Consider the following 19,150-nt stretch of genomic DNA (forward strand, 5'->3'; position numbering starts at 1 on the left):
CAGTTACAACCCAAGTTCCAAAAAAAATTGGGACATTATTTAAAATGTGTATAAAAACAAAGTTTAATGATTTGCAAATCTCATAAACTCATATTTTATTCACAATAAAACATAGAAAACAAACTAAATATTTAAATTAGAATAACATAATGGGCACAACACAAGTCTTGAAAAGTAAGTGGCACTGAAAAGAGAAAGCTGGAGAAACATTTTGCAGCTAACTAGGTTCACTGGCAGCAGTAACATGACAAATATAAAAAGAGCATCTCAGAGTTTCTCAGAAGTATAGAAACCAGAGATTTACCAGTCTTAAAAACATATAAAAAAATTACAGAATAATGTTCCTCAATGCAGAAAATTTTACTTTGAGTATCTCCTCATCTACTATACATAATATCAAAAGATTTGGAGAAGATCTGGAGAGATCCTTATGTGGCCTCTTTATATTTTACTGTGTCCCAACTTTTTTGGCATTGGGTTTTCTCGTCAAAGGAGCATAGCTCGTTTTTATTTCACTTTTCATTTTCATATTGATATGCACAGACTATGTGACCAATTTAAGACTATTCTGTACACGAATTATCTGAATTATCAAGCCTGTGATGTAATGGCATTGTCCCATTAAGTCTGCGTTATTAGGTGATATTTGTTCCACTGTGAAATAATTCTTTTAGTTTGAGCAGAACTGTAGAAGCTGAAACTGAAAAAAGAAGTTTAATGTATTTAGTTCATTATTATTATTATATATTATAAGGACATAAAAATGCAGAACTGGTGTTTGATGTTTGCTTGTTTCATCACAATGATTGACCGTCAGAATCTCCAGCGAGTACATCTGTTCCTCTACATGTGTTTCGAGAAGACACGTCCCTCCCACAAAGACCAGCAAGTGTTTGGTGAAACACACTTTCATAGGTTGTATATGTTGCAGAGTTGCATTAATGCGACTCATTTTCATTCCAACAACACTGGAATTGTCTACAGCTTCTTTCCCACATGAACCCTCTGCAAAACTTTGCGATTTCTGGAAGTTTTTCTCTGATTCACAGATGCAGGTGATGTATTCATGACCTTCCATGTCTGTGAAAAACTCATAGGTGTGCAAGAGTGGTTTCTCAACTGGTGATTATAATAGAAATATGACGTGGAATGTACCTTTCAGCAAAATCTGTTCACAGATCAAAGACAGACTCTCGGAGTAAAGTCATTTTTGTTTTGATCCAAGTCAAAACAAAACAAAACAAGCAAGAATGATAAGGCTTTGATAGAGATTATGAAAAAAATGCAATACATTTTGTTTTTTGGTACATTAACAGCTTCTAACTTCCATTTTCCCCATTCTGATTTCCTTCAGGACCCACATTTTTTCTAAGATAGTTAACTCAAAGGTGCACAGTTCTTCATGTTACTTTTGCATTTATGCATCATGCAATAGACAAAACTTCTCACATACTTCATGAATTATCAGTCCCACACCCTCTGATGTAATGGAAGTTCATCTTCCAGTTAAGTCTGCATTAAAAGCTGACAGTTGTTCCAATGTTAAATCATAATTTTATTTTAAGCTGGAGTGGAGATATCAAATTGAGAAGAAATGTCAAAGAATCAACAACAGAAAATCATAAATGGAAAAAGAGTTTAATGTATTAATTTTTTCTCTTTTTCTTTACATATTTTAAGAACACTTATAATGTAAAATGGAACACAATTTGACAACCATTGATATTGCTATGCATTCTGAATGGTTGCACGTAGGTTTGCTTACATAAACATGTATAAGACAGCTTGTAAAATCAGTGTACAAATGGTCAGCCAAGTATAAACTTCAGTCCTTCTAAACTAGAAGTACAAACAGGAAAACAGAGGAATTCAAAAACAACCAGAACCCTAAAAAATTACATTTAACAAGCTAAGGAATACATTTGTATTAATTTGTAAATTCAGAGTAAATATATAATTTTTTTCCTTTATATAGTACACTTAAAAAGAACAATTTTAAGCTGAAAGGACCCCAAAGTGCTTTCTAGGTGAGGCCAATATTATAACAAAGCAAGTTCAGTTGTATTTTTAAGAACCTTAAATACCTTCACGAATATAATCATGTTTTAAGTTTTGTTTTTTGACCAACTGACTAACAGTCTAATGCTTGTGGGTTTTTCAGTCATCATCCACAATCTTTTCTTTCCCTTTGGAGTAAGCTGGATTCTAGGCCCACACTTCAGCAAGTTGACAACCAACTACTCTTTCACAAGGATGTTGCAGGCAACAGGGCCTCTAAAGGTGAACCCCAGGTAGAAGGTGATGTTTTCATTACTATGAGGCACTGAAGGTGCATTAACAGGCCTGATATTGAACTTCTTTTTCTTAGGACCTTCAAGATAAACCACACGATCTTCAGTCCACCCAGAAACCCGCTTCAGCATTGTGGCAATCTCTGGCATCTTCCATGCCTCACCACTAAACCACTTCATGCGTTTCTCAGTGACTGAGAACCACTTGGTGATTCTTTCAAACTTTTTCTTGTGAACAAACTTGTCCAATCCATTCCCATTGCCCAGAAAAAAATGGCTATAAATCCTTCTCTTCCGCTGAGGAATGTCTTTCATCTTGCTCCAGTAACCCTTTTCAAGGTGTTCGACTGCTGATTGTACAATTTCATATTTGGTTTCTTTCTCGTGCTCTGCGTCGTCATCCTCTGGCCAGAATAGCAATGTAAGCAAGAACAGGGCACTTGGCAAACATTTCCTTTTATCAGATGGAAACTGACAACAAAGTGCTTGTAGATCTTTCAAATGAGCAACCTTGTGAGTTTGCGGTGACAGGCAGTTCAGAGAAATATGGGCCACAATGTAATTAACAATGTCCCTTTGACTGAATTTGGCTTTTAATGGATTACTGGGGTAGAAAGAAATTATATGCTCTCTAAGTTTTACTGCATCCCTCTGATCAGTTAGCTTGGAAAGGATGGATGTTATATTGCCGCCACCAAGATGATAGATGATCATGCGTTTTTGGAAAGGAGTGAGGTTGGATGCTGTAGGACTGCAGTAGAAAAAGCTTCAATGAAGTACTTGCCATACTCAGAGGATTTTATTGCCAACCACTTCAATGGATGACGTATCTTCCCCTCAGGGCCTTCAGGCGTCTCTTCTTCATCTGAATCAATGTCTGTCTGGAAATAACTCAGGTCCTCTGAGATCCTTTCCAAAGTGTCAAATCAAATCAAATCAAATCAAAATTTATTTATATAGCACATTTTTAAGACCTGTCTTCCATTGTCTGGCACAGTTTTTTCAAATGGTCATGAAATGGTTCCCAAGCATCTTTAACTTCCACTGGGATGTAATCTGATGTTAGGTACTTCATACACTCTGAGTGACCATTGGATCTGTTTGCAAATACTTGCAATGAAAAGATCAGTTTGAGAAGGCCCAGCCCAACCTCAACTTCAGCATAAAACCCTGAAGTGTTGACATGTTGCATCTCAGCATCAGCTGCTCTCTGACATTCTTGAAAACACTCAAGTGCTTTCAGTGCAGTTTCCACAGCATCTGCTGTGTTTTGCGCCGTCTTTGGTACATTTTCAATTGCTTTACATTTTGCTTGAAACCATTTCTTATATACCTGTCCCTTTGTGTCAAGTATATAAGAGTTGTTGGGCAGCTGTTTAGCTGCTGTCTCTGCCCAGTGTTTAGCCTCATAAAACTTTTCATAAGTATAATGAAGACGAGCAAGTTGTTGTGCAAAGAATGGATCATTATGGAACCGCTCGAATGCTTCCTTGAGCAACTCAATTGCTTTGTCCGGGCTTTTCTCATTTTCACACACATGCTCAATGAAAGGAGAGAAAAAGCTATCATATTTATCTCCTTTGCTTATCCTGGATCTCCGAATGAAAAGTTGTCTCAAAATTGTGAGATACTCATCCCTTCCAAATCTGTGCTCAAAGAGCACATCCTCGTGGAGCAAATCCATCGCCAAACTGCTTTGAGTTTGTTGGGGTCCCAGAAGTTGTTGAAGAATTTCTTTTGCAACAAGTGGGTGGATGATTCTGATTGATTCAATGTGCGTCTTGTCATCTCGAAGGTGCAAGAAGACTAGCTTAGCCTGATCACTTGGAGATCTCTCAAACTCGTAGTGGCGAAACCTCTCCAAGTGGATCGTTAAGGCAAGCAAAGCTTCACAGTGCGATTGAGAGATGAAAGAGTTTTGAACATATGTGTTCAGCAATGCTACATAGTGAATGAGTCGAGTGACAACAGAGTGACGGTCAATGTCTTGGAGCAGATGTTTCACAAACTGATGAACGTAAACCTCACTGAATCCTTCACTCATCAAAACAAATGTCAGAATGAATTGAGGTTCATATCTTTCCTCGAGTGCCTGCCGTTTTCCAGAAAACGTTCTCTTCTCTTGATCAGATAGTTTATGAGTGACAGACACATTCTGTAAAGGAGACTCCTTGCATTTTTTCTCTGGATCATGGAAGCGTCTGCAGCTCAACAAAATGAAACATAGAGTACCATACTGGATTTGTTTTTCGTTTATGGCACCCTCTAGTTCATACCTGAGCTCATCTAGATATTCCTTGTCTGAGTCTTCAGTGAGGAGCAGCACAGGAAGACATCTCTGTGGATCCTTTTCTTCATATTCTCTTAGTTCAACTGCATGTTGTGCAACAACAGAAACTGGATATGAGGGCTTCACAACTGCACACCTTAGACTTTTTCTGTTGTTCCACAGCACTTGTCTTGCCACAGTGCTTCCACCACTTCCTGGGTGATGGTAGATGTTTATGATATTCACTGGAGTCTGGTCTGCATTATATTTCAAGGCATCGTTGAGAAGTTTGGAAGTATTGTGATAAGCATCTCTTTCAATGACCTCTCCAGCATATTTGTTCTCAGCAAGCCAGAAATTCAACCAGGTCACTCTCCCACCATGGTAGAACTGGCGCTCAATGTTTTCTTTTTCCTCATTGATGAATTCTTTGCATGTTTCATTGCAATGATTGACCGTCAGAATCTCCAGCGAGTACATCTGTTCCTCTACTTGTGTTTCAAGACGACATGTTCCTCCCACAAAGACCGGCAAGTGTTTGGTGAAACACACTTTCATAGGTTGTATATGTTGCAGAGTTGCATTAATGTGGCTCATTTTCATTCCAACAACACTGGAATTGTCTACAGCTTCTTTCTCACATGAATGCTCTGCAAAGCTTTGCCACTTATGGAAGTTTTCCTCTGATTCACAGATGCAGATGATGTCTTCATGGCCTTCCATGTCTGTGAAAAACTCATAGAAGGTGTGCAAGAGTGGTTTGTCAACTGGTGATGTTAATAGGAATATGACCTGGAATGTACCTTTTGGCAAAATCTGGTTACAGATCAAAGACACAGATTTTTTAAATTGAATCATTTTTGTCTTGATCCAAGTCATTTCGTCACATGAAGTTTCATTTCCTTTGAAGTCAGTGCGGCCATTGCAAAAGATCCAACTAGTTTGATCAAATAAATGCAGATGGTTTGTGAATTCTTTGATGCTTGTGCCAGTGGATATTCTGTAGCTTTGCAAAAAATGCATGTTTGCAGCACGGTACTCGAGGTATCTATTGCAAAGACCTGATATCTTTGAGTCTGGGTCAAAGTCGAACACGCAGAAAATATTCATGTTAATCAGCCAGTCAATGTTACAAAGGTCATCAGGTTTGAATTTGTTTGTTACGAGTATGAACCATTTTTCCTTTTCAATGAATTTCTTACCACTGGTCATCAGCATGGTGAGTTTCCTTCCAAGGTCTTGACACACTTCTGGAGCAATAAGGAAATGATTTTTTTCTGCTTCTTCTCTTTGAGCATCACGATCTTTGACTCTTTGGTAAAAGTCACTTAGGTCCTTGTCACTCACTGGCTCCGTTTTTGAACCCACTCTTCGCAAAATCATCTCTTTCTCATACTCTACTTTGTTTGTTGATTCTTTGAAGTTTGGCAGACGGACTGCATACACTTTGTTCTTGACAATACTTATTAATGGCACAATGTCAACCTCTACCACATATCGCTTTTCTGTACTTTGTCGATCTATAACCTCAATGAACCTTGGCGGTCGCACACACTGGCGTATGTGCTCTTTGTCAGAGTTGAAACTCCTTTCAATGTCGTCCAAAGCATCGACATAAATATCCGTGTCTGTTACAGGGATACCAGTTATCTCACCGTGCACATATTCTCCATCCTCCTTGCTGTCCATCACACCAAAGTGTATTGTGCCATTTGATCTGATGTTCATACAACCAGCTGCAAATTTAAGAACCTCTTTGGCAAACTTAGCTTGGAGTCTTGTGCGATCCAATGTAGCAGCTACAGCAAAAGACTTGAATTCGTGGCATGGCGATATCAGATTAAAATCACCTGATTCAGGCTGCAGGATGCTTTTTTTCACATATAAAAAATCAATCCCTTCTTGATCAAATGGCCTTGGTTTACAGTCTTCCTTTGAGATTAACACACATTGTTCCTGAGAAGCGTGGTTCTCCTCAAAGACATCTTGTTCTGTCTCTGTAGTTTGTGCTGGAGGACCATCACTTACTGTTGAAAGAGACTGAACCAATTTCTGACTCCTCTTTTCCTCAAACTCAGTTCTTTTGGAACCAGTAGTTTTTTTCTTTTCTTGACATTTTTGCTGGGAGTTGATAAGCTCATCTCTTCTCTTAATAATCAAATGAGCAGGCCCTGACTTCATGTAGATTTTTGTTTTTAGAAAGTCCTCATTTAGTGCAAGTAGGATTTGTCCATTTACTTCTTCTTCATGGAGCTTTTCTATGTACTGTTCCTTCACTCCAATTGATCTTAGCCAAGTGCTTACTTCAGATTCAGTCCAATTCTTGGGTGACTGCTGAGGTGTGTCAGCTGTGAAAGGACAAAAAAGCAAAACAAAACATGAATTACCCTATGCATAAAAACATCAGTTAAATAAATAATATGTGTGACAATAACTTTTTTATTTAAGACAAAAACTGACAATATATTATACCGCTTCTTTATTTTGAAATTCCTTGTATATTAAAAAAAAATTTCGCCGTTCCGCCTAATCGCATTATGTATGTGGCGAGAGTCAAGCTGCATACATAGTTCACCAGAGCAGAACTCATATTCTTTTACATACTATGGAGGCATTTTTTAATTTCTCTGCAGCTCCAGACTGACGATATCAAGGATCTATGTTTTATCATCTGAGAAGGAGTCCCCTTCACCAAAGAAGCAAAAACATAAAGGAAAGGGAATGTCATCTGGATAAAATGTCGCCTCAAGCCTCATATCCTGAGCTTAAATTGGGGCTCTAACACATGGAAATGCTTGATGACATCCGTAACCCCTTTTCTCTAAAAACCAAGTGAGATATCTCACTGTGGGAAGTGCCCTCTGGCGTGACCAATCATGGAAGCTCTACTACCACAATGTCTCTCGAAGACGAACCAACAATTTCGAGGACACGGGGTCCACAGACATCCTTTTATAATAGCCCCTGTGCCATAGATGTGACATAGGCTTCATTCTATGAGAGGTAGCCCAGGACACAAAGAATTGGTTGCTTTTCCTAAACCCCTGAGTCCTGTTTAGCTAAATGCATAATGCGCAGACAGGACAAAGTGAATTAAGCCGCCTCTGGCTCTCATCAGCAAATGGCCGGTGGATGAAAAGCTGATAGCTCCAATGGTAGACTCCCTAACCTTAGACACAAAGGTAGGCTTAGGGCACAGAGCCACCTTTCTATAATTTGGGAAAAACTGTAGACAGGAACTGTGCATAGAGGTTCGCCTGGCCAAACCTCTATGCACAACTGGTGCACTATTTCTGTATTGAGTGCCCATTCTCCATAAAGAAGATCTGGAGAGCAGATCTGCAGCAGTTTTCAGTGCCTACCAGCCCAGTTAAATACAAGCTCTTAATGAGACCAGCTTTCTGTTGCGAAACAGAGCAACCATTTGACCTGCTTCAACACACCAAGTGTGTGGAAGCAGGTCAAATGGTTGCTCTGAACTGCTTCAACACACCTGGTGAAAACCCTTGGGGCAAGGGCCGATCCCAAATGGAGGGTTTGATATTTGTAGGCTATGCCCTGGAAGACAAACCTTAGGAATTTCCTGTGTGCTGGACTAAAGCTTATGTGGAAATCATTCTGTAGATGTGAACCAGTCACTCCATCAAATAGATCAAAACAGCACAATTTGTGTTAACATCCTAAATTTGTAGTTTCTGAGATGAGAATTGAGGGAGCGTAAATCCAGAATGGGACAGAATGAGGAAATATCTGGAATAAAAGTCTAGATTAATTTCCTCTTATTGCCCCTCGGCTAAAGAGAGAGGAGATTTTGCTCTCTAAAGCCTTTGTGGCTTCCCCTGTAGCAACTGAACCCACGCCACTGAAAGTGGGTAGTTTTGTTGCAAACTGTAGTCTGTAATCCCTGGCAACAGTTGTTAACACCCATGGATTGACTGCACATGTATCTCTGGCAGCTAATGGACCTGGGGGATGTCTCAGGTGACAGACTGACCTCCACTTTCAGATTTGTTTTGTAAACACCCTTGACTCTATGCCTGGCTGTGGCTGTGCCGTTTTTATTTATTTTTTTATCGCCCATAGAGGTCCAGAGAATAAGATCAGTGACGATACATATCTCCACCCAAACTGTAGGAGTACCTTTATCCAGCAGGTGGCCCAAGTCCTGAAACAGCTCAGCCTAGTAGGCTGAGAGCAGGGGGAAGCAGTTTGAAGATGACTTTGAAGATGATGGAGAGGGGACAGCAGCACTAATACAGAACTGTCAGATTAGCATCTATAGGAATGTCTATAGACACTATATCTTCATTGTGCATTCATATTCTGCTTGTAAATAAAGATATCTAACTATGTCACACATGGCTCAAGCCTTTTTAGATGTTTTTTTTGGGGGGTGACCGTGGCTCAGGGGGTTGGGAAGCGTATCTGTAACCGGAAGGTCGCCGATTCGATCCCCGGGCTCTCTGTCCTGGTCGTTGTGTCCTTGGGCAAGACACTTTACCCTACCGCCTACTGGTGTTGGCCAGAGGGGCCGATGGCGCGATATGGCAGCCTCGCTTCTGTCAGTCTGCCCCAGGGCAGCTGTGGCTACAACCATAGCTTGCCTCCACCAGTGTGTGAAGGTGAGAGTGAATGAATAGTGGCATTGTAAAGCGCTTTGGGTGCCTTGAAAAGCGCTATATAAATCCAATCCATTATTATTATTATTATTACTAATATTTGAATACACTTTGTGGAAAAAAAAAAAGATGTAAGCCTGTGATTCTGAGCTTACAAACAACTGATCTTTTTTTCCCCTCACAGGACAGCCACTGCAAATATATGCTTTACAGAAGCATGTACTTTAAAGAGGATATAAGTAAATAGCATACGTATTTAAAATTAGCTCAGTCTTAAAAATATGCAGCAATGATATTAATCAATTTAACACTGATAGGGAACATTTTTCTACAGATATATTATTTTTACTTTTGAAACTTTATGTACAATTTTCTAATAATACCTTTATGTGTATTGAGGTGTTTTCATAGTATTTTATTGCTGCTTGAAAATTCCCCCACAACTTGTCATTTTCAGCTAATAATAAATCCTACTATATTAGCAATACTTTATTATTATTAATAACAATAATAATAATAATAATAATAATGAATACCTACTATATTTTTAGTAATATAGTAGGTATTTATTCAACTAAAGAAGCTGTAACATTTAAAAGTTCTTAAGCCAGGAAGAAGGACAATATGGTGAAGATGTGAAGATGTCCATGTAAAGTGCATACATCTAAATATGTTTTAATCTGACTTAATTTTGTCATGTTAAGTTGGTGTAGTAGAGCAGTGGTACCGGTCGTTTGGTACCGGGCCCCGAGAGTTGAGGCTCAGGTGTGAAATTTATGGTTTTCAGGGTTTTTCAGAGTTTTTATTGTTAACTTGGTTTCCCTGGGTCTTTTCCCGTGTTGTAGTAGTGTGTCTTATTTTGAAAGAAATGTTTACGCGTTACCATAGCAACCAGAGAGCATGTTGTATTTATCCGCGACACCTTAAAGGCCGTCGGTGAAAATATTGTCTGCCATTAAACCGGTCCGTGGCGCAAAAAGGGTTGGGGACCGCTGTAGTAGAGGATGATGTTTGTACTAAAGCAGTTACCATAGCTCAGATTTAGCAAATAGTCATTTTCAGCTGTCTGGTTATTATACACTGATGATAAAGCCAGTTAAACATGGAATGTTTAAAATAACAAAGTACAATTAGTCTACAGAAACCTAAAAGTATCATGTAAGAAAAAAAAAAGGGATCTCATAAAAACAAACTTCACTCACCCATGATTTCCTTTCTTGTTTTGTCACACATCAGTATTGGTTTTTACTTATCACATTCCATCTGTCAAAAAGAAAAATCGTCACATTAAGTCCTGTATTATTTTTGCTGGGTCATTTATGTTGTCAAATTTTATCATTAACTTTTGAAACTGGAACTGACTATAACTTTAGTAAATTTTATCTTTCCTGATAGAGTTATTGTACCAAATGTCTCCTGAATCCAATGCGAAATACTGTCAGATTTTACATTAGAATTTACACATTAAAAATATTCAAGAACAGAGCTTACTGATATAGGATCTTTAAGGCAGAATACTAGAGAAAAAAAACTCACGCAGTGTTGTGTAATTTATCATTAGACACTAATGTATAGTATAAGGTGCATGTTAACCTTCATCTGATGAACATATTTTGCATTCATGGACTACCAAAGGTAATTAATGTCGTCTAAGAAAACAGACTATTATTATTTTTGCTACTTTTTGTTTCTTTACATATTTTGTCAACCAAAAATCTGTACTAGTTTTCATGAGTTTACATTTGCATTTTAATGATGAACTAATCTGGGTCATTTAGACTCCAATATAAAATAACTGAAATAAAAACACAACCAGGCAGCCCAGAGTCAAAATCTATCCAGTGTGCTGGGTCTACCCCGAGGCCTTCTCACAGTGGAACATTCCTGACAGACGGAAGGGGTTCGGACGTCCCTTCAACTGGCTCTTTCCAATAAAGAGGAGCAGCACCTATACTCTGAGCCTTTCCCGAATGACCAAGCTCCTCGTCCTATCTCTAAGCTAACTGCTGTCGCTTTTATCTGCAGTCTCATTCTTTCAATCACTATCCACAACTCATGATCATTGGTAAGGGTAGGAATGTAGATGGACTGTAAATCGACTGTTTCCCGCTCGCACTTCACCACCGCAAACCAGTACAGTGTTGCTACTGATGCTGCACTAGTCTGTCTGCCAGTTACCCAGCTCTCCCCTCAGCCTCCCCTCACTGGTAAACAAGACCTTAAGAAACTCTGCTTGGGGCAGCAACTCATTCGCAACGCACACTTCGCCCTTTTCCCAACTAAGAGCAATGGCTGCAGATTTGGGGCTGTCGATTCTGTTCACAAACACTTCACACTCAGGTGACACTGTGACCACTAATCTCTCCAACCTCTACTTCCTGTCTGCGCCTAGAAATTTTCAGTTCATTTTAATTCTATTCTATTGAAATAGCATCAAAATCACACCAACAATGGTTAACTAAGAGGCACAGAGAGTGGAGTGTTGAAGGTAAATTGCTACGCACCACCTGATATCCTCTGATATCCTCGTGTCGGTGTTGTTCCCACATCATCATAATAAATGTTGTGTCAAGTTTCAACATTGCAAGTGACCAATCACATTGTTGTGACGTCATACTTTTGCGACTTTGGAAAAAAAACGCCTTAAAAAAACAAAAACAAAAACAAAAAAAGAATCTACTTAACGTTTTAAACAAATTTAAAGTGAAACAACACAAAACACTGCAAACCACAACACAATTAAATATAAATTAAAATATGAAGACAAAAAGAAGATGCACATTCTCTGTCATATGGGCCTGCAGGAATAAACTTTCTGAATCCTTTATCATCCGCAACTGAAAATAGTTGTGGATGATTATTATACCTTTCTAACGTGACGTTGTTGTCCCTGGCTCTCTTTCTCTCTCTTTCCCTCCCGCTCTGTTCCTGTGCTACTGCGAGTGCAACTACCGCCCCTCCCTCCTCTTCCCAGCGCAAAACACAAGGCTCGCGTGCGGAGTGAAGCGGAAAAAAGGGCGAGAGAGAGGGTGAGAGAAAGAAAGAAAAAAACCAAGGCTCCCAATAAGGAGCCGGCTCTTGTTGTTCACTTCAAAGAGGCGGCTCTAAGAACCGTTTCGTTCGCGACCGACACATCACTAAACGTGCAAGAAACCGCCTCTGTCCGCCAATCCAGAAATTCGTTGCATTTCCGGATACTGTTCTTTAACCCTTTACAGCCGATTGGAGCGGGCACGCTCTGTTTTGCGTAACTATTTTTAAATCCCAGTAGCACTGCAACCACGTAAGCTAGCGCAAAAATTTTTTTTGCATATGAAACCGGAGGAGTTGTACTTACATCTTATGCCATCAGCTTGTCCTAGGTCACGGTTTCCTTCCACATAAAGCTTTGCAAAAACTGCATAAAAAGCGCTTGCAGGAACAAAAACATAATATTCCAGAAACACGCTTTACCGATCCGATCAGCTGTTCATAACACTTCCTACGTTGGAATAGACATCAGCGCGAACTTCTGCATTTCCGCCATTACCTGCCCGAAACCGGAAGTGACGTCATTTTCGCGGAAATGTAGTCTTTTTTACTATCAGGGCCTCAGGGCCTATACTGGTCTTTTTAAAAGTTATCTTTGACTTTATGACTTTCTGTGTCGTTTCTGGGATGCTTAGGACTCATATTGCACTGCTGGAAATAGTTTATTTTGATGCATATGCTGCTTTTTTGCAAATTTGCAGTATAATATTTATTTTCGTTTTTCCTGCAGTGTATAAAAATTGGTGTATTTCAAAAATAAAACTATGAAGACACTCAAAATAAATTTCCTGTGGTGGGAAACTATTTTGTGCAACTTTTTTGTATTTACAGTTTTGAGGGATAAGCCTCTTAAATTTCTCTAACTACAAATATATGTTAAAAAAGCAAAAACGATTTTCAATTTTTTTGTAGTTTATTGCACTTTTTTGCAATTTATGTAATTACTATGCACTTAATGAATACATATTATTAAAATCTGGGCTATAATGGTTGTATTGATGTATAGCAACTTGAAATGCTCCCAAAAATGGCTCCACAGCAGGTAAAAATATAATATAAGCTCTGGTGGACTTGGTTCTATGGTAGGTCTTAAAGGGTTAATAAACGGTAAGCACTATACATAATGTCCTTGCAACATTGGAATTTCATAAATGAATGAATCACTTGGCTTGCTAAAGTATGATGTCACAACAATGTGATTGGTCCCTTGCAATGTTGAACCTGGAACAACATTTATTATGATGATGTGGGAACAATACCAACACGAGGATATCAGATCATCTATCAATTGCTACAGGCTTACACACCAGTTTCAGATAGGAGAGACTGCCTTGGCCTTGTGTGTGGGGGGATATAACCGGGTGTTCTACTCAACAAGAAATGGAGACTTTATAGAGATTGAAAATGTGACGTCACTCAGGGGTAAAACCGCAAAGAATTCTGGGAACTCGTGGCAAGAGGTACTAGCGCACGCAGGCTTTCAATTGAAATCAGTTATACAGCAATAAAAAGAAACACAAAAAATGGCAAGAAGCTGTTGTATCATTAACTGCAATAGCCGGTCGCATGACAGCCATGGAAAGCCGACGGGTAAAGAGATCGGTTGTTATCGGATTACGTCGTTGAAGAGAAATTGTTCGAGCCATGTTTCCGAAGTAACAAAGAGGCGACGGGTGGCCTGGATTGCAGCCATTCAAAGACCAAATATAACGTCCCAGAACACTCCAGCTCACAGGTTAGTCTGCTCCAAGCATTTCCACAAAGGTCAGTCTGCTGTTGTAGTTAATGCGTCATTTTCTTAACATAATTGGTGATATAGGTTACAAGCAAGTCTGGCGCTGAACAGAAATTGTTGCGCTATGCTCCTTTGTTTATTGTGCATAAATAGTAAATTGTCCTGACACAATATTGCGTTTCACTTCTGTTATTACCATGGTACATTAACAAAAACATATACTTTTATTCACAGGATAAAACAGTTGTTTTGTATCACTAATTGCCCAGTACGATTACAGCATACAATATTATTGTCACTGCTACATTTCTGTAATGCTACCAGAAATTATTTCCACTACTAATTAATTACCATTGAGCTCAAAGGTCCTATTAATAAACGGTTAACGAATGTGTATTTATGACGACGATTTGTGAGACTGGTAAACTTATATGTACGATGGTCTTTACTTTCTACACGGTGCATTTCAAGGTCCTGCACCCATCCGTCGGTAAACTGTACCTGGCCTTGTTGCAGTGACCTGAAGTTACTAAACTTCATGAGTGTATGCACTCACTCCAAGAAGCATATAATTATAAATATGAGCATGGTGAAAGTTGGGCAGCACGCTGACGTATTTTGTCCCTCTGTGTGCTCGTAAGGGTCTAACCCTTTCACTGGTTTGATTTTTTTCCTCGTATCTTTTCTTTGACTTTTCATCAAGTCTGTCTTTGTACGGACCGGCATTGTTCTCCTTCGTTTTGTACATACCTTTTTGGGGGGCAAAGAAAAAGCAAGAATTTATTGGAACCGAAGAATGAACGTTTTGCGGTGCTGCAAATGCTTGCATTTGATGCGGTACTTGGATTGTTTTGCCACGAGTTCACGGCATGCAATGCGCGAAAGTCACGTGGTCTGTCAATCTCTATTGTGTGGGTTAAAGCTGACATCGGCATGGAAATAAAACATCCCTGGTAACAACTGTAAAGTAGGGAGGAATGTTCTCATGCAGGACAAGATCCCTGACTGGAGGTCAAAGACCATTGCCATGTGGAAGGACCACGAGAGGAACAAATCAGGGAGCACTGAATCTGAACCATGGCATTTCCCCATCAGTAGCCAATCACAAATATTTCGTGTTTTCATACGTCTAATATATGCTTTGAATTGTACTTCACTTCTCCGTGTGCAGACTGCCTGACATAGAAAAGTCCACAGCTGTGCGGCCTGAATCTTTAACTGCCCGGTAATAAATGATAATGCAATTTCATGAATACAATATTTCATATCATTTCACTTTTTATCTGAAAAATGTTACAGCCTTTGAAATTAACTTGTTCTAGTACACCTCACGCTCCCCTTTCGACTTACCATCGTTTGCTGCAGGTATCGCTTCCATGTTAAATAGGATGGCCGCCGTCAGCCTTCAGCAATCTGTAAAATTAAACCAGTCAGGTGTTAGACTAAGTAAACAGTTAATCTGCATATTTTAATACAATTTAGTGCAGGGGAATAGTGCAGTTTGTTTTTGCTGTGTAAAACAAACGGCGGTCGATGGAGCAGTTAAAAAGTTCCCTTTTCTTCATTATTGAGTTTGTTGATCAGGTGCTTTGATGAAGGATATCCACAGAGCAAATTCCTGCTACCTTTTCCCCAGAAAAGGTGTTAACGGTGATTACAGGAACAGCGCTGCTGTTTTGGACGCTAGAAGCACATTTTCTTTCACTCTGAGCTCACTGCTTCGGTAACGGCTCCGTCTCTTTGCTCCTTGTGTTGTGTAAACAGACTCTGCCTCCACGTTAGTGTGCTAGCGTCATCATCACTGCTGCTGTTGTGGCATCTTTTTTTTTTCTGTTTAAAAACTGGGGCTGTGTGGGCTTAACGTGATCACGCGTTTTTATTCATAACCTGCTCCCAAATAATGCATTTGTATTGCAGGTCTGTTTTTAGTCGTAAACAGTGGCGGTCCTAGCCTCCCCCACCCACCCACACCCAAAACATATTAAGGATTGTAATTAACATAAAACTGTTGTCGGAGCCATACCGAATTTCACCAGAGAAACACACACACACACACACACACACACACACACACACACACACACACGAAGAGAGAGAGAGTATGCATTACATGCAAACGGCTACTAAACCGCCATCATAATTCGTCATACAATGAGAACAGGACAACAATTGACAATGACTAATTAATATTAAAATCTGTAACCTAATATATTTTTTGGAGTTTAGTCTGTTACTGTTACTATTTTTACCATTTCTTCTTGGAGCAACTGTAACCCACATAATTTTCTTTAGGGATTAATAAAGTATTCTGATTCTGATTGTTTCAGGATGACCTGCCATTGTCGCGCTGACCTAGTAGGTGTGGCTGTTATTCCTCTTTTCCTCCTCCTGCCCACTACCTGTTCGGTGCTGCTGCTTGTGCATGGCCGCTGATTAGACCTTGAATGTTTAAGTTTGAATAAATTGTTTGTGCAGTTAGTGTTCCCACATATTTATGTTACTTAATATTAAAAATAGTTACCCCCCAAATCCTTGGGTGGATCGTAAAAATAGAGAATAAATGTTTGGTTTTGATTTAAAGAAAATAATTCTTTGTAAAGAAAATCCTTAGTTAAAGTCTCTATTAAAATGTTTGTGAACTCTAAAATGTATACTTTAAAATACAATTGTTTATTAAAAAAGTGTTAAATGCAAAGAAGACACATTGTGTATATTTATTTAAGAACCACAGTTAAATTAACACAGTTAACCACATGGTAAATGGCTTTACTGAAGTGTATTTTGTTATTTTCATCTGTCTTTTGTGTAATGTATGTAATTTATCTGAATGGTTAATGAAATGTTCTTTATTTTTGTGTTGAAAGGTTTTTTACCTGCTGCTACCTACCAGCTATCAAACTAGTTGGTCTAAATAAAGTTGAGTGAAATTCAAAGTCTGGTCTTTTTCAAGTGTGGACAGTCAGAGGAACACTTGACAGCCATTATCCAATGACACATCTGCTTACCTGTATCTTTTTCTCGTTTCTCCTCTTCTTTTCTATTTTTTCTAAACTGAGCACCTGATGACTTTGAACTTTTCTTGTCCATCTTCCATTGGTTTTAATTTTGCACTCCAGTATGACCATAAATCCACCAACCCGAGGATCACCACAACATAACCTAACAGACCTACACCTTAGTTCACAGATTCACTTTGTCTAAGGTGTATTTCTGGGATTTCGCACAACCCAGGATTCAAATCATGAATACATAATGGGCTTGGATTTACATCATTATGAATGAAATGTGCTCTATTTGGAAGCAGCCGGCCCCCCACCCCTTTCGGCAGGTTGTGTGTGAGACTTTAAATCATCAAACTGTAAATTATAAATTGTTACTGATCCCTTTACCCCTGGTCCTAAAGTGTATATTTATTTTCTTACTCTTCTTATATTTATTGTTTGTTTACTTGCACTGCTGTAACTGGAGCCTTGTCTCTCTATATACTGGACTGTATGTAGCGGAGATGACAATAAAGTTTACTTTGACTTCAGCAGCAAGCAGGCGCACCGAGGGCTGTCGCGCTTACTTTTCACGTTTCGAAAAAACATCGGTGCAAATTATAAATCTGTCATAATGTCTGGTGTTTTCGTGTTTGTTGTTTGCTTTTATTTTTGTTTTATTCTGCGAGCTGGTTATTAGATGCTGCTCCAGCCAGAGAATCCTCCGCCGCCCCGCCCTCTCCACACTGTGCCGCAAGCAGCAGGCGCACCTCGCTAACTAGTGATGGGATTTCCGACTCTTTTTAGAGAGCCGGCTCTTTCGGTTCGACTCACTAAAAAGAGCCGGGTCTTCAGGTTGTTTTGTTGCTTTAATTAATTTATTATTAACAATAATATAAAATTATGCACAAAAGGAATTACTAACGTAAAAAAAAGTGGTTTTATTTATATACGTTTATATATAAATATATGCAGTGGCCCCTAGAGACAAAACAAGTACAAACTCCAAAACACATTTCTAGCATGAACTGAACTTCCAAAGCAGAGCTACTAGATCACTCAAATTACACAATTGAAAGCATGTGTGTATTGTTTGTGTATTTATACACAGGCACTCATATATATTCAAATAATTTAAAAAAAGCAAAAAAAAGAGAGAGGGTGAGAGAAGGAAAAAAGAAAAACGCACTTGACGGTCGCGATAAGGACCCGGCTCTAAGAGCCATTTCGTTCGCGAACGACCCATCGCAAACGGAGGGCGCCCTTGCTCCCAGCAAATGGGCGATAGAAAACCGATCGGGGCCAAGGCCATTCCCAGTACGCGCTGGCTGATGTCGGGGCAGCGTAAGTACGAGCAATTTTTTTATCCGCCCCCCACCACGATGCCGCCCCGGGCAACCACCATGAGCCTACAAGACATTTCAATATTCCACATTTTCATCCCCATTGCATGACGTGGCGTGGTTTCATACTACATACACAAACACACAAAACATGGCAAGGCAATTATCCTACCTTGGCGAAGTACCGACAGTCTTTTCTCTGCTCCAGAATGCAGGCTTATAGAGGAACAAAGAAAGCAGTGCCGCCTGTGTGCGATGTGTTGTTTGCACGGTGTGCTGCCCGATCCGTACCGGAAACCTGATCAGTACCCCGCATGCGCAAATCTTACGTCACTTCCTTTCTTTGCCAACATTGCGACATTCAATTTTTTATTTATTTTTTAAACTTTATTTATCACATTTTAGACATACAGTCAAGTAAAACAGGGATCACATAAAAGATGACATTGTGGTAGTACAATGAGGAACAGAAAGAGTGACAAGGACAGTGAGACAAAAGTGAGTACAAAAAATAAAATAAATTAAGGGGAACATAAATAAACAAAAGTTTGCAAAAGCCAAAATCAAGTTAGCAGTTTCAGTCGCTTATAGATGTTAACAGTCTTGAGAGCCTTAGTGTTTTTGATGAGGAGATTGTCCTTATATATTGTGCAAGTTCCATTTTTAATACAAGAAGTTCAGGCTTTCTGCCGAGGACTTTGCTTTTGTGTATATGAAATTTTGCCAAAAATAAAACCAAATTTATAAAGAAGAAAGCATCATTGTCCTTGTCTTTAAAATTATAATAGCCAAAGATAACATCCTTATAGTATAGTTGAAGATTAGGGAGAACAAAGTCAGTAATAAACTTGTGGAAATCCTTCCAGAATTTACACGTAAATT

At 39.2% G+C, this 19,150-nt stretch overlaps 1 pseudogene across 1 annotated transcript; it reads right to left on the minus strand.

Annotated features, from left to right (window-relative positions):
- Positions 1-35: 35 nt before the first annotated feature.
- Positions 36-18,567, minus strand: LOC146576090 (sterile alpha motif domain-containing protein 9-like; annotated as a pseudogene). The gene is made up of 5 exons (XR_014892212.1): positions 18,441-18,567; positions 15,295-15,357; positions 10,382-10,442; positions 3,266-6,908; positions 36-3,209 (listed from the first exon to the last, which is right to left on the minus strand). The product of XR_014892212.1 is annotated as a sterile alpha motif domain-containing protein 9-like (transcript).
- Positions 18,568-19,150: the final 583 nt, after the last annotated feature.

The sequence above is a fragment of the Mchenga conophoros genome, linkage group LG4 (genome assembly GCF_057382185.1).
Source record: "Mchenga conophoros isolate Kocher_MC1m ecotype Shallow Benthic linkage group LG4, M_conophoros_male_GT1.1, whole genome shotgun sequence".
Taxonomy (NCBI): domain Eukaryota; kingdom Metazoa; phylum Chordata; class Actinopteri; order Cichliformes; family Cichlidae; genus Mchenga; species Mchenga conophoros.